This window comes from Bison bison, unplaced genomic scaffold, assembly GCF_000754665.1.
Source record: "Bison bison bison isolate TAMUID 2011002044 unplaced genomic scaffold, Bison_UMD1.0 scf7180017864061, whole genome shotgun sequence".
In the NCBI taxonomy this organism is placed as follows: Eukaryota; Metazoa; Chordata; class Mammalia; order Artiodactyla; family Bovidae; genus Bison; species Bison bison.
Window position 1 is genome coordinate 348076 of NW_011494633.1, and position 17117 is coordinate 365192.

The following is a 17117-nucleotide window of genomic DNA, read 5'->3' on the forward strand; positions in this document are numbered from 1 at the left end:
AAGCTTTTAAGGTTAATTAGGTCCCATTTGTTTATTTTTGCTTTTATTTCCAATATTCTGGGAGGTGGGTCATAGAGGATCCTGCTGTGATGTATGTCGGAGAGTGTTTTGCCTATGTTCTCCTCTAGGAGTTTTATAGTTTCTGGTCTTACGTTTAGATCTTTAATCCATTTTGAGTTTATTTTTGTGTATGGTGTTAGAAAGTGGTCCAGTTTCATTCTTTTACAAGTGGTTGACCAGATTTCCCAGCACCACTTGTTAAAGAGATTGTCTTTAATTTTAATCTTATTTCATGGTTGGCTTAAATTTTCATCATTTTGAGTTGTGTAACTGGCCCTCTCAGACAGATTATTAGAGAAGCAAATTTTAGAAGACAAGGGATAGTCTAAGACTAAGAGCAGTTTTAAAATGAAGAGCTCTTGAGTAACATTTTTATGAAAACTCCATTTGGAAAATAACTCCACACCACAAGAGGTAATTATGAATATGGTATTCAAGTAATTATCTCACCTTGTCAAATGTCACAAATGTAGAAAAGGAGGCAATACCATTAAATTTTAAGTCTGTTAGGAGCACTTCATAATGAGGTATTTCAAAACTCTCTGAAGTGATTTTAAGTGTTTGATATTATCCAAAAGATGAGGGATATTTTCCAGGATAAATCATTCTTAGAGTCATGTGTGAAGTGATGATTTATTAATCATACCTGAGATAACACACCCCTGCCCCCATCATTCGGGTCACCTTGAAGGATACCTTGGTTTTGATTGAATAAATCTATGAGAACCGCAGATGCTACAGTTACATTAGCTGTGCTTCTTCAGTTCAATTTGCTTTTTAAATCCACAGAATGCTTTCAGCGAGTAGTGGCAACCATACTCTCTCTATAATTAGAATGTTATTAGCCTTAAAAGGCAGATCTGGAGGGAGCTTATTTTCTACTATAACTTCAGGCACACCGGCCCTGACAAATTCCCTCTGAGCTTTTTCCCCTGAGACTTAGAATCTGTGTCTTTAAAAAGATTTAAATTAGTCACAGGGCACCCACAGCAGTTGCCTTGCAAGATTTTTGCTTATTCTCAGTCTTTAACTAATTGCCCCATTTAAATGGCAGCCAACTTTTAAAAAAATCAATAGTTGCTTTGCTCAGATGTTGGTTGAATTGTAAAAAAAAAAAAAAAAAAAAAAAATCCACTTTGCAGAACACTTTGCCATTTGACAAAGGATAATATTCTTTTAACCACCTTTTTTTTTTCAAAACTCTAATTGTACACTCTGCCAAGTTCTGTGTTGCTTGATCTCCAACAAATATTACATTTAATCTTCTGTAATCAGTTTAATGTCTGGCAGAAACAAAAACGGCTGCCTTGCAGGATTTCTAAATGCCAAGCACGCATGTCTCACCGTCAATAACACATTATTTGCTTTGAATGGAAGTGAAATTCAAGACAATTGATGCTTCAGCTGCTGAGGAAGCAAAGGAAGCATCAGGTGATTGGAACTTGCTTGCTCAGGAAAATCGCTGCATGCTGAGGAGCCCAAACATCACGAACTCTCCCTGAAAACCCTGCTTCAGTGGCCGGAACATTGCTATCTAGTGGCTCATTTCAGATGAAACAGAATTTCTAAAAGGCGATGGCCTGTGGGTTTTCATTGTGCTAGCTGTCTAATTCTATGATGTTAATTGGTATCTCAGAAGTAGTTTAAAAACATGGCTGTAATTCTTCTGACCCTCCTTCCATCAAAAGTCAGGAACAATGTCCTTTTCTCTTAGTGGAAGAGCCCTTTTCAGTAGCCTCAGTGAACAGAATACAGTGGAAGTGATGAAGTATGTCTTCCAGGAACAGGTGAGATAAGGTCGTGGATGAAGCCTCTGCTGGTCCCTCTTGGGGCCCTTGCTCTGAGAGCCTATGGCTACCACATGGGATGTCCAGCTACCCCTCAGGTAGAGAGGGAGGGGTTGTAAAAGGGAGCTGCAGGGAGTTGTAAGAACATACAGAGATAAGAGAGGTATTAGAGAGGCCCCCTTAAGTAACAGTCATTTCTTGGTATCCATGGATTGGTTCCAGGAACCCCCGTAGGTACCATAATCTATGGATGTTGGTCTCTTACATGAAACAGTGGCTATAAAGGGCCCAGTGTATTTGCTCCCAGATTTTTGATCTTCCCAGGTTAGGTGCCAGAAATGAGTGGAAAGTTTGCAATGTCTCCCCAGCTCCATCTACCTTCAGATGGCAGTTGCATGAGCCGCCCAGAGTGAGAAGAACCCAGTTGAGCCCTGTCCCTCACAGACTTGGGAAAAAACCAAAGTGTCACTGTTTTAAGCCATTGATAAGGACTACATTTTTATACAATAAGAGATACCTGGGAATATTTCATTATGCACTTTTGAGATTCATAGGCTAAAAATACATAGTTGCCTAAATACATTGACTTTTCTTACCACATTACATGAAAACATTTCTTCACATGATTTCTCTGACTCTACTTATTTTATCTTCAGATATTATGTCAAGTCCAAATTGAATCATGAATTTAACATAACATAAATTATGATATGAAAGATCCTTAAACTAGTAAGTATAAAAAAGATAAAATGCAATTTGGCAGGCATTTTGAAGATCTTTTTCTCCCATGTTGAATGTGAGATTTGCTAAAATTTCACTTTTCCTTAGAAAGCATATGGATTTTTTTAGTTTTAATAGTTTTTTAATGTAGTTAAAGCTCTCAGTGACATTAAAAGAATAGACCTTATTCACATTTATACTTATCCTTTCCATAAATTAAATGTATTATATTAATCTTTTAAAGTTCCTAATAATGGAAAGATATTTTATAAACATTAGGGGAACAGATAAGAGGGCTCTGAAAGATGTGTTTTCATAAAAAAAATTATTTAAGAAAGGTAATACCCTACGGCCATTACAGCAATTTTGATAAATCATTCTTAACATCATCACCTTGACACACCCGCTTTCCATTTTTATATACTATCTTCTATAAAATATTGCTATTTTTATAATTTAAAAAGTAGAAATATACAATACCCAATAATTTTTTTTTTCCACTTGGACTACTATCCTAAGAAGACTAAATAGGCCTCCTTTTTTTCACAGAGTCAGGTAAACACATGGCCTTCATAAAGCAGGAGTTTAAATTCTTGGAATCTTTATTTGTCGCTTTTTCCCTAAATCCATGTTTGTTTTCTACCATTTCTTTCTTTAGAACAATTTTAACTTGTAAATCTCAGGCAGATTAAAAATACTTATTGACAATAATTATTAATCACCAAATGCCAGGCACTGTGATAGAACCCCCTACTGGCCACAGGTATCATCCTTAAAACTCTGTTTGGAAGGAAACATTTTTCCTTATACTATTTCTACACATCAGGCAACCAAAACTCAAATGTTTAAGTGATATATCTGAGGTTTCCTTACCATTAAATTATGGAGTTTCTACTTGATACAACCTCTGACATCAGAATGCAGAAAGATATCATATGACAGAATGACATCAGAATTAGAATGACATCAAAACTAATTCTTAGTTTAAAGGAAATGGCTACCTACTCCAGTATTCTTGCCTAGAGAATTCCATGGACAGAGGAGCCTGGTGGGCTATAGCTCATGGGATGGCAAAGAGTCGGACACAACTGAGTGACTGACACGTTGGGAGCCACTGTGGCTCAGATGGTTAAGAATCTGCTTGCAGTACAGGAGACCTGAGTTCAGTCCATGAATTGGGAAGATCCCTTGGAGAAGGGAGGGGCTACCTATTCCGGTATTCTTGCCTGAAGAATTCCATGGACAGAGGGCCCTGGTGGGCTACAGTCCTTGGGGTCATAAAGAGTCGGACACGACTGAATGACTAACACTTTTAACACTTCACAAAATATAAGCAGATTTTATCGAATTAAGTTAGAATGAATCAATGGATATTATGAGAAAGTTGTATTTTTAATGAATAAGTTTTAAGTATCTAGCATTACCTACATTGATCTTGTTAACAGGATTGAATTATATTAAATGGGAAAATCAGTTGACTCATTATGTAAATGTCAATAGATGAAAACCCAAGGTTCAGCAATGTTGTAATAGGACATATCTGTTCCTGTTTAGTATAATTAAAGGATCTTATTTATGAAAGCATAACAAAATTTGTAAGCAATTAAATCCTGGGAGAGAGTTATTGAACGAAAATTGGAGCATATTCTCATGGGAGCTTCCCAGGTGGCTCAGTGGTAAAGAACCCACCTGCCAATGCAGAAGATACAAGAGACATGGGTTTTTTCCCTGGGTCAGAAAGATCCCCGAAATGCCAACCCACACCAGTGTTCTTGCCTAGGAATACCATGGACAGAGGAGCCTTGCAGGCTACTGTCTATGGGGCTGCAAAAGCATTGAACCTAGGACCAAACAACAACCAATATCCTAATCATTGTTTCTCTCAGAAGAGGAAATAGACATATGATACATCACCTAAAGTAAACAGGAACTATTCCCTACATGTTGGTGGTTGAGGATAAATTTGTATTTTTGTTTCTTTTATATAAAATAAAATGCCATTAAATACAAAGCAGTAAGAACAAAATGCAACTTACTTTAAACTTCGGAGTAAAGCCCATTGCATTTCCTCACATTCCTAATTGAGAATATGTGATTAATCTATCATAAAAACACAGTGAACTTAAAATATCTCGTGGTCTATTCTATTTTGCTATAAGACTCTACCAGGTCAGGAAGCTATATGTGTGATCAGTTTGCTTGTTAATACCTCTGTGCTGTTTATCTTTTCACATGTCTAGGTAGGATGTAAAGTTGGCTAAAGATTGTTTACTTCCAACAAGTTAATTGTAAACTCAAGCCATGTTGCTTTCTCTGCCAAGATGAAAAATACTGAATATTCATGAATGATTAAGGAAGGTCCAGTGAACTTTAGAGAGACAATAGGATGGCAAAAGTCTGTTTCTTCTCACTTATTTACAGCAACATGAAGTATTAATTTGAAAAAAAAAAATCAAGCCTTGAACTTGAGAACCTGGGAGATGGTAAAAAGGAAATATATAATTGACCCTATACAGAATATTTCCTTAAAAATATTTTATGTTTCTTCCAGGATTTTTTTTTCACTTTGATTCATTTATAAAGTTTTTTTGTGAGGGTTGATCGTACTGGATAGTGCCCTCCATAGTTTTAAAATTCCTTATATATAAAAATTGACCACTGTGACCCTTACTATCAACTTAATTGGCAAGAACCACTGAGAGATGGCATTAGTGCTGCTTTACCACACTGTATTAAATACAACGTGCTCCTCTCCAAAATATCATGTGTAAACGATTGCCTTTTTATCCACTGAAGACTGTAAATGTATTATTGGTAACAGTCTATTAATTTCAAAGTCACTGAAGCTGACAAGAAATATAGAAGAAATGCTTTAGGGGTGACAGACCAGGTTGCTAGAATAAGCAATCTGAATATCCGGGGCACTAAGTAGATTGGTTTTCTATTGCAGCAGAAGGCACTGTTCATCTCCCAGGTCTTCCTTTGGGAACAATAACTCTACACATGACTCCACAACACCAGTTGTACCTTCTTCAGATAAGTTTCTGATAGGTGAGAGGAATTCCTACTCCTAATTACATTTCGGGTCTTCAGGCGAAGATTTTGTTCATTTGGAGATTGGGTATTGCCCAATTTCTGTAAATAAGAGGAAAAAATGCATAATGAATAAAAAGGTATGCAAAATGATTGAATTTTGACAGGGCAGAAAGTCACTAGAAAGAGATAGAAAAACAGAAAGATGATCTAACTCCCAGGCCAGAGAAGCTGGAGTATGTGGCAGAAAGTAATGGAGAGAGAATGAGATTTTTAAAAAGTGAATTAAATCAGAAAAAAACCTTCGCCTCTATCAGATTCATGTTATCTGGGCTAAGTAAATGAGAGCAGTGATCTTGTCACATCCAAGAACTGTCAAGCAAGCATTTTCAGCATCACTGTAGGAGCTGTACCCGTATCAACAGAAGACAAGTGGCTTAGGGAAAATCCTTAATTAAAAATTCTTAGTTAAAAGTTTAACAATTGCTAAACTCTGAGACTGGAGAAGGCGATGGCACCCTACTCCAGTACTCTTGCCTGGAAAATCCCATGGACAGAGGAGCCTGGTAGGCCGCAGTCCATGGGGTCACTAAGAGTCGGACACGACTGAGCGACTTCACTTTCACTTTTCACTTTCATGCACTGGAGAAGGAACTGGCAACCCACTCCAGTGTTCTTGCCTGGAGAATCCCAGGGACGGGAAGCCTGGTGGGCTGCCGTCTCTGGGGTCGCACAGAGTTGGACACGACTGAAGCGACTTAGCAGCAGCAGCAGCAAACTCTGAGACAGAAGACCTCATTTTGCAATACTGCTATCTGTATTGTACCAACCTCTATGCAAGATGCATCCACTGATTTTCTACACCTTTGATAGGAAAAGTACATTATCTAGTTTGCATAGCTTAGAGGATGAATAATGTACTAAAATTGAGATACTAAAGGGGTACATTTGTATGAATTACCTGGAGAGCTTGATAGTATTTCAGACTTCCAGGTTTACCTCCCCCCACTCCCCCCGCCCCAGAGATTCTGATCAGTGAATTTGGAGGGATGTTTTGGGTAACTCTTAGGCACCAGATCACTTGTCTTCTTAATTCCAAAATCAAGAACTGTGAAAGGTCTAATATCTTACCTAACTTGCAAGCTAACAAATCCACATGCCACAGTTTCTTGGGTATGTGCATAAAGAACAAGATTCTTGGATCAAACACTAAGGGCTTTGATATTTGAGGCATAGAGAGCAGTGTGATCGTTGGCATGTTGTAGCAGTTCCCCTGCCCCTGAGTCCCAGGGTTGATGCAGATGGGCTCAGATTTATATCTGCACATACACTGGGCTCTGTTATAGGGGAGGTTGCTAAATTCAGGATATGTTTATTTTATCAAGACTGAAGATCTTTATCAAAGCCAAACTCTGGGGATATTTTATTTCTCTCTAAAGAGTCTTCTGACTCCTGTCACTTATGTTGACCAGAATCTCTCAAAATCATGAAAACTGACACATATATTCATTTAAAATTAGAAGTAAGTAAGCATGTTTTTGAGTACCATCTTCTTAGCCATTGTACTTTTTGCCATTAAGGCAAACCTATGTACATGCCTTTTACTAATGGTTATGGTTATTTTTATAACTGGTCTACCACAAAAATGCCTCCTTACTCCTGTTCTTGATTTTCTTTGCTCATGTGACATCTTTTTTCATCATGACGACTCTATCCAGCAGTGGAAATGAAAACAAGACAAAGTACATGACTAGAGAATGTATTTTATTCATTTACAAACTACAGGAGAAGCCTCATTTCCGCTTTTGTCACATTTCATTTTTGATCGAGGAAGTTCCATGAAGCTTGAATTGCCTCTGGTTCACACTAGCCATTTCTTGAAAAAAAAGAAAAAGAAAAACGATATCCAGCAGTACAGCCTTGCTCTGTTGATTTTATTTTTATTATATTTCTGTTCATATGACCTTTTTATTAACCTGAAATTCAATAAATTACATATTCTCCAGTACACTTCACAAATGCTATGTTCTCTGTAAAAAATCTTCCATTTTCCAACACAAATTATTTCACCACATACACCTCTCCTGGGGCCTTAGTTTACCTTACTGTGTCACTTGGCACATCTGCCTTGGGTAACTGAACATATGCCTATCCTTTCTCTGGGACAGTGAGGACCTCAGACGCTGGATAAGGTATTATTCGTGGTGTGTTCTTCCTAGAGCCAAGCATAGTTTACTCCCTTGTATCATCTAGTCTTTGAAGGTCACCTTAAAAGCCAACCCAGCACCCTGACACTCTCCATTCAAATACCAAAACTGTTTTTAGATACTCTCACACTTATTGTTTGGTTGCTAAGTTGTGTCCAACTCTTTTGCAACCCCATGGACTGTAGCCCACCAGGTTCCTCTGTCCATGGGATTTCCCAGGCAAGAATACTGGAGTGGGTTGCCATTTCTTTCTCCAGGGGGATATTCCCAACCCAGGGATTGAGCCTGTGTCTCCTTGCATTGGCAGGCACGTTCTTTACCACTAAGCCAGCAGGGAAGCCCAATCTGTCACTACTTGTAACTAGCACCTGAATCGATTAACTTTGCAGTGAATAATTGGAGAAGGAAATGGCAACCCACTCCAATTTTCTTGCCTGGAGAATCCAATGGACAGAGGAGCCTGGTGGGCTGCCGTCTATGGGGTCGCACAGAGTCGGACATGACTGAAGTGACTTAGCAGCAGCAGCAGTGCATAATATTGTTTATATTTCAAGGTAAAAGTAGTATTCATTACATTTATAAATCATTCTCCACTTGGTATTTTTTATTGGTTCAGATTTCTATTCTCTACCACATCTAAGTCAGCATTATCTGTACATTTATTTTGTTACACAAAATATGTTCATGCTATACAAGTCATTTCTGGCACACTACTTTCTTCAGTAGCTTTTTTTTTTAAATTAAAAACTAGTTTCATTAGATTCCTTGAAAGAAGAACTGTGGATCATCAGCAAAGTTATTTATCTATATGGAGTTCCCCATAATAATAATTCCCATATTAGAAGAATGTAAATCAAATTTAAGATCAGATTAAATGTCTCGCATCTGACTTGTCTAGCAAATATTACATAAAATTTCTGTTGTCTGTTAAAGTTTTAGCCATAATGAATTGACACCAAAAAATGCTTTTGTGTATTTTTTTAAAATATATTTTTAGGCTTTATTTTTGCTTTTTTTGTATTTTTGCAGTGATGAGAAAATTATAGAGAAAAGAATTTTTTTGGGAAGAAAGTTAACCATTTCCTTGGAAGTATGGGGATCCAATTTTAGTTTTATTTTCAGTTCTATGTGTATAAAAAAATCAAATTTTCATAGCTCATGAAGACCTGGGGAAAGTTTTATTTTGAGGGATTCAATTTTGTTTAAAAATTTCATCAAGGAAACTAGACTTTCAATTTTAAAAGTAGTGGAGCAAAAACAAATACCAAACAAAAATGAAATAAGATCATAATTAATTTTCAACTTTTTTCTTAAGAAAATACATCTGGGAAGTTCTGCCTAACATGGGAAGTAGACTTTTAAGTTACAGAGAAATGGGTAAATATTGTTATCTAGTCAAAAATTAGAATTCTAGCATACTGATTATTAATATTGACAAACTGATTTGAAATATATAGAGAGAATAAAATAAGACCACAACTATATTTTGAAGCATATAGTGTAGCTAATTCTTATGTTAGGAACTTTATGCTAAAAATCTATGTCTCTAGAGTTTATTACTTAGGTAATTACAGAGAATAAACTCAAATATAATTGAAAGAGTGGTTTACTACAATCTGTTTATTTTCCAAAGTCAGATATCGAAACATTTATGCAAATGATTTTCAGTTGCCAGTGTATTTTAGGATTAGCATTAACTGCCTACTTTCCTAGATATGAATGAAATTCTTTCTCTAGAATAAAACAATGTACAGCAAATAGAGACTGAATTCTCAATACTTTTTTAAATTGATACTAAATGATCATGGACAGAATCGGTACAGTACGAAAGCTCAAAGACGGTAGTTAGTGACAAATTCAGTCATTTTGCTAAAACATTCTAAAACGCTTATAGGCCGTGGTTTGGACAATAAAAGAGAACTCATTGTTGATTTGAAAACTCTTTACACTAGGTCATTAATAATGATGAAGTCAGCGTTATTTTTAAAGATATCTTATCTTTGAAATCATAGTAAACCCAAACAGCATATGCTTTCAAACATAGTCTCTTCCCATCTCTCTTTTAGTTCTATATTTCATCATATCCACCTACAAAAAGTTCAGGCAATATTGAAATCTATGCCTTTTAGTATAACTTGTATTTGCCTCATTGACCTTCCATGCATTGCAAATCTAATCTCATTTAAAAACATTCTTAACACTTTCCTGTTTACATAACTAATGCCTTTCCCCTCTCATTATATTTCATTGCTATTTAATTTTACTGCTCTATTATTTTGATGATCTCTGAAATGAAATTTAGAATGAAAAACTGAGAATCTCTATGCTGTGAGAACTAAGCCGATACTCTCTGTCACGTGTATGATTATTGTGGTATTTAAGCATAATGTAGGTGATGAAAAGCTCTTAGCAAATTTTATGCTCATTTTCCGAAACAGTGTCGATTTCTAATCACTTTTTGCAGCTTCTCTTCATTCTTTCTCCAATACTGCTGAAAAACATAAACTCTGCAATAGAGGAAAATAAGGCATAGTCTTATAGCACTGGATATTGTGCATATTTTTCAGAGGGAAGGCTTTAACTCAGCTGATATTTTACAGTATGTATCATCTGAATTGTAAACACCTCTCATATCAGTTCAGTTCAGTTGCTCAGTCGTGTCCGACTCTTTGCGACCCCATGAACCACAGCACGCCAGGCCTCCCCTGTCCATCACCAGCTCCCGGAGTCCACTCAAACCCATGTCCATCGAGTCGGTGATGCCATCCAACCATCTCATTCTCTGTCATCCCCTTCTCCTCCTGACCCAGTCTTTCCCAGCATCACAGTCTTTTCCAGTGAGTCAGCTCTTCACATCAGGTGGTCAAAATATTGGAGTTTCAGCTTCAATATCAGTCCTTCCAATGAACAACCAGGACTGATCTCCTTTAGGATGGACTGGTTGGACCTCCCTGCAGTCCAAGGGACTCTCAAGAGTCTTCTCCAACACCACAGTTCACTTTTCCTAACACTTTTCCTTCTTCCTTACCAAAGCCATCAAGATGATCCTTTCAAAACAACTGCTGATACTTGAAATGAGGCTTCCTGCCTTCAGCTTTTTGTTCTTTCTCTCTTTCTAATTTGGTAATCACTGTTGCTGCCTGCTAAAGCCAGCAGTACCCCAAGGAGTCTTCCTCTTCCCATTTTTCCTCTGCCTCCTTACAGGTTTTGCTTACTACATAATTAAAACATGTGTGATGGTGATATTGCTGGAAGAAGACTTGAAATTGCTATTATGCTTCTCTAGAATATACAAGTCTGTATCATTTGCAAGTGTTACAAAGCTTTATGAATAATAAATAGCAAAGATACACCTTTTCAACAAACATGCATCTGAGGGACTCAAGGTCATCCCTAATTTCATATCTTCCTCACTTGTTTTCCAATATACTCTCTGAGTAGATGGAATTCGTTTGTGTTCTCTGCATAGAATATAACTCTGAGGTACTCTAAGCTTTGTGCAGTAAACATGAATAGATCTGATGGTAATAAATCTTTTCTGTGGAGAACAACTACCACTCCCTGACTCGTATTCCATGATTACTTTAGACTGTGTGGTTTTGTTAGAGCTGCTTTCATCCCCTGCCTTTTATTTTATTTTTTTTCAATTGGAGTATAATTGCTTTACAATGCCATGTTAGTTCCTGATGTACAAGGAAGTGAATCAGCTATATGTATACACAGATGCTCTCCCTCTTGGACCTCCCACCCACAGTCCCACTCCTCTGGGTCATCACAGAGCACCAAGTGTAATTCCCTGTGTTATACAGCAGGTTCCCACTAGCTAGATATTTTACACATGGTAATGTGTGTGTGTGTGTGTATCCTAATCTTTCAATTTGTCCACCCTTTCCTCCCCACCTCCATATCCACAAGTCTGGTCTCCATGTCTGTATCTCTATTCCTGTCTTGCAAATAGGTTCATCTGTACCATTTTTCTAGATTCTACATGTATGGAGAATATATAGATTCTACATGTATGGAGATTAATATATAATATGTGTTTTTATATTTCTGACTTCACTCTGTATTACAGACTCTTAAGTCAATCCACATCCATATTCCTGTCTTTAACACAATCCATTCCTAGTCCTGTGAGTCCATGTCACCTCATGGCCCATGACCTCAGCCTTACTATATGAATAACCCACTCTGCCACAGTGATAATTTCAGAGACAAGGGGAGAAAGTTATGTGACTCTGTCAGAGACGTTGCAAGGACTCTCATGGAGCTATAAAGATTATTTAAAGGTCAGTCCGAACATGTAACTCACAGAGAAGGTGAAGCCAACACCTGGGAGAAGAGAGTGGGTGACCCAGGTCTTGGGTTCTTTGCGCACATCTCTTCCCTTTGTCCTTCCAGCCTGGGCATGCTGGTTGAGCACTGCAGGAGCTGGTCTCCATCTTTCTTCCCTGAAATGGGCTTGTTTCTCAGTCTCTCCTACCACCTGAACAATACCTGGTCTTTTTGTTTTAAATACTAAAAAAAAGTTTTCTTTTCTTATTTTACTGTTTGGACACTAACAGATACATTTTTGGATCTTACTGTGTTTTTTGTATGTTTTGTTTTGGAAACTATATATTTTTTCTCTAAAGATTACAAAGGAGTATAAAAGAACAAATGTAGACATATTAATAGAGCAAGTTCAACAACATAATTTTGTAAAATTGATTTGATTTCTTTCTAGTTCCCTGCCTTCTTAAATCCCTAGAGCAATGCTTGATAACTAAAAATACACTGCTATATTCTTTTCAGTTCAGAATATCTAGATATACTATTAATATATAGATGTCCTATTGAGTTGTAGGCATTCTTTACGGCATTTTGAATGTTAACTCACTACTGGATATATCATTTGTGGTTAAAAAATGGGCAGAGGAGCAGAATAGATATTTTTTGAAGGAGACACACAAATGGCCAATAGGCACAAAAAGATGCTCAACATCACTATCAGGAAAATACAGATCAAAACTGCAATGAAATATTACCTCATGCTTGTTAGAATGGCTGGTATCAAAAAGGCAAAAAATAACAAGTGTTGACAGAAATGTGAAGAAAAGAGAACCCTCCGACACAGGGACATCCCTGATGGCTCAACAGTAAAGAATTTGTGGGCAATGCAGGAGACACGTGTTTATGCTTGGGTTGGGAAGATCCCCTGGAGGAGGGTATGGCAACCCACTCTAGTAATTTTGTCGGGAAAAATCCCGTAGACAGAGGAGCCTGGAAGGCTACAGTTCGTGAGTTGCAAAGAGTCAGATGCAACTGAGCACATGCTACGCTACTGGTGGAAATGGAAAGTGATGGAGCCACTGCAAAAAATGGATGGAGATTCCCAGATTAAGACTAGAATCACCGTATGATCCAGCTATCCCCCTTCTGGGTTTTCATCCAAAGAAAACAAAAACACTAATTTGAAATACACATGCAACCTTATGTTCATCACAGTTTTATTTATAATAACCAAGGTATGCAAGCAACCTAAGTGCCCACAAGTGATGGATGAAGATGTGGTGTATATATACAATAAAATACTATTTAGCTATAAAAATGAAATCTTGCCTTTTGCAACAACATGGATGTAGCCTGGTTGCTAAGTGAAATAAGTCAGACAGAGAAAGATAAATACCATATTTAACTCATATGTATAAAACAACAACAAACCACACAAAAACCTGTAGATAGAAGAGAGTACTGGTTATCAGAGGCAGAGAGTTGGGGATGGGGAGAGTGATAGGGGTCAAGGGGATCCAATGTATGGTGACAAATGGGAACTAAACTTTTGGTGATAAGCATGCTGTAGGGTACAGAGAAGCAGAAATATAATACTGTACACATGGAACTTAAGGCATAAACCAGTGTTACCTCAATAAAGATAAATATAATGTAAAGTTAATAAATTTTAAAATAAAATGTATATATGTAGATGTTTTATAACAAAAATAGAAAAACCTTAGAAATATTCTGGATACACTTCATCATGTAGGGAATGATGAAATCCCTATTTCATTGTAATAAATATCTTTGAATATACTTCTCTCATATTTATCAATAACTCTAGAAGTTTAGTCCAGCCTTAACTTTATAATTCAGTTGCATATCATTTCATAATGAGGTCCTTTACTGAAGACTTGACCTCTTCTGTGTCTTTGCAACATTTAAGGATTATCAATTCTGAGACCTATTTATGGACAGTTCGACCACTCATCTTCCAAAACCCGTTCCTGTTTTACTCCTGCTGTATATGTCTGTCTTTGTCTCTTTGTCATCTAAAACACAAATATGCAGACGTACTTTAGCACTGCATCTGAATAAACTGTAAAACTTTTTTTCTTGAACTCTTACCTGCTAAGTCTGATCATCATGGATCCTGACCTGTAAGGGTCAAATCCACATGTCTATAATCTGCACCAAATTGTAAAGGTGCTATTTTAAATAAGCATTATATCAGAGTATGTATTACATTATAGGAGGGAATACATTGTATATAATATATATGTTATAGCAAGTAATACGTTATAGGATGGATAGATTGAATGAGGTAATATATGCATTAAGACAATACTAAATGGAAAATGCTGAAACAATTGCCCAGGATTAAGAGACTGCTCCAAGCAACAATTGCATTGTCAGACATCCTTCCCCGACTAGACCTGCCGGGTGCAGCCTGCATCCCTCCATAGTAAATTATCTTCCTTGAGCAGACACAGTAATTCACTCAACAATTATTTATTTAACACCTGTTCTTTCCCTGGTCAGTGTATCAGAACTTGAGAGCACAGGGGTGGCAGGCAGGCATCAGATCTTCAAGTACCTTGCATTTTCATGTAGACAGGAATATAGACGACTCCAGTGTTGAGGTAGTATAGCTCCAGTGAAAGACTAGATACGGAGCTACTGAAATTGAGACAATCTGGATGGAAGGCTACATGAGGAGGCTTTACAGAATAGCATGCAAGTTCAGTTTCTTAAGTAACTCTGAGTGACTGGTGCAAAGAGGGGGGAGGGTGGTTGGAACTGAGGGCCTGACATGGACATGCAGGTAGCTTCCCAAAGCTATATGATTATTTTTATTTAAAAAGTGGCAGGCACACTGCATTATTCAAAATATACTACATGGTTTGTATAAATGGAAGGTGACGGTAGTCTAGTGTAGAAACCTGGGAACAGACAGAGTCAGGTCAACCGCTTTTATAAACCTTCGTTTTGAATATACTTACAGTTCTCATTGATATCACAAGGTACGTTGGAGACAATGTGTGTTAAGCACTCAGCAGAGTGTTTGTCATTAGAGGCACCAGAGAAGTGAAGGTTATTTACAATAGTCTGAGTGTTAGCAAAAGCAGTGGTGGTGGCTGTGTTGGCAGAGTGATAATATGTGGTCCCTCGGAATTGCTTTATTAGCAAACCCATGTCATCATTCTATGCCTGCCTGACACTAGAAGTGTAAGGTATAGTTCGGGCCGAGGAAGAAAAGAAGGATAGGTTACCTTTATCCAGGCAAGGAGGGCCTACCAACCAGGCTGAGTGTGAGAGGGATCAGGGAGGCTTCATATTTAAAGGGAAGTTCGTGGAAGCAATAAGGGAAACCTTAGTCAGGTGGGACGTTTTGGGTAATCTTTAGTTGAGATGGCATTTGTAGTTGAACAGGGGGTGGGAGTTTTTGGGCAGGGGTTGATAAGTTCCCTGGGTGGGGGCACTAAGTCCTGGGCAGATGTAGGGGGTGAGAGGTTTCTGGGCAGGGGGTGATAAGTCCTAGGTAGATGCAACTGGTCCAGAGCATCAGGGCAGGACTTAAAGTTCAGTTTTGTTTTCTCCAAAGTTAGATGATTCAGCATGGGCCTTTGAGACCGTTGTTTTCTTTTCTAGGCCCAAGGACTCTTTAAGAAGGAAAACGAAGCTTAGGAAATACCATATATATATATATATTTTTTTTTTCCTGGTGCTTGGAATATTAAAGAATGGTAGTGAATACTTCTCTGAGTAGAAAACATGCTTAATTTTTTGAAGGCATGTGAAAGTCCTCTTTCTCTGAGCTTTGTGCATCCAGGACCAGACTTTAAAGCCCACTATAACCTGTAACTGTGGCAGTGTCAACTGTCCTGCCCTGCTCCACCCATTGCTGCCCATATGCAGTCGGTAAGTCTCTTCTAGTTGTTAAGATAAACATAAATAGCACCCTTTACTTAAGCTGTCTAGACAAATTTTTTTTTTTCCCCCCAAACAAGGGGGCAGATGCTGAGATAGTCAGGCACTGACTTCTGGCTTTAATGAAATGAGACTACTCTTGAGATTAGGGAATGGTTCTAAGTTTAAGCACTGCCTGTTAGAGGAAGAAGCAGTTTTTAAAATCTTTTTTTAGATTAATGAGAATCAAAAATGTTCTCATTAATTCTTGGAGCAAAAAAACAAAACTGCAAACAGGTAAAGCTCTGATGTAGCTAGGGACCTATTCTTTTCTGGTCCTTGGTGAAGTATTCATTTATGGGCACGCAGGGACTCTTGAGAAACATCTATTCTATCTGTTTATGCGAAACAGATTTATAGCTTGGGCCTACCCTAGGGTTGTCCTTTTTGAAGAGCTAGTACAAGTGGCTAAAAACTGTAGCCAGCACCCCTTATCCTCATTTTTTAATAGAGAAATATTATCTGCAGGTCTTATCAGTAATATTCAGGAATTTTTAAATTGCAGTTTATTATTATATACCTTAATTTTGCTTCAAAGCACCTGATTTAAAAGGACTTTAATATTTGAAATGTCAGTTTATGAGTTGAAGCATTTTTATTGTTTCATAGGGGATTTTTAAACTATATATCTTTAGTGAAAGTGAAATCGCTCAGTCGTGTCTGACTCTTTGCAATCCCCAGGGGATTCTCCGGGCAAAGGTACTGGAGTGGGTTGCCATTTCTTTCTCCAGAGGATCTTCCTGACCCAGGGATCGAACCCAGGTCTACCTGCATTGCAGACAGACGCTTTACCATCTTTAGGTATTTTATATAAGTATATAAATTATCAGAAAAAAAAATAGCAACTGATCTTAGTCATATCTTCATCATATTCTTTGTATTTTTGTAAAAAAAGTTTCTATTATTGAATCCAGTCTTAAATTTGAGTATTTAGACAAGATAGTATTTAATGATATGGGGAAAGGGACATAATCATTTTGTTCAAATTACACGGCTAAATTGTTTAAAGAAAGGTTAAAAGTACTTTCCAAGATGTAAATCAACTTTCACTGTATTTTGTTTTGTAAAAAGTAATTTTAGTCTA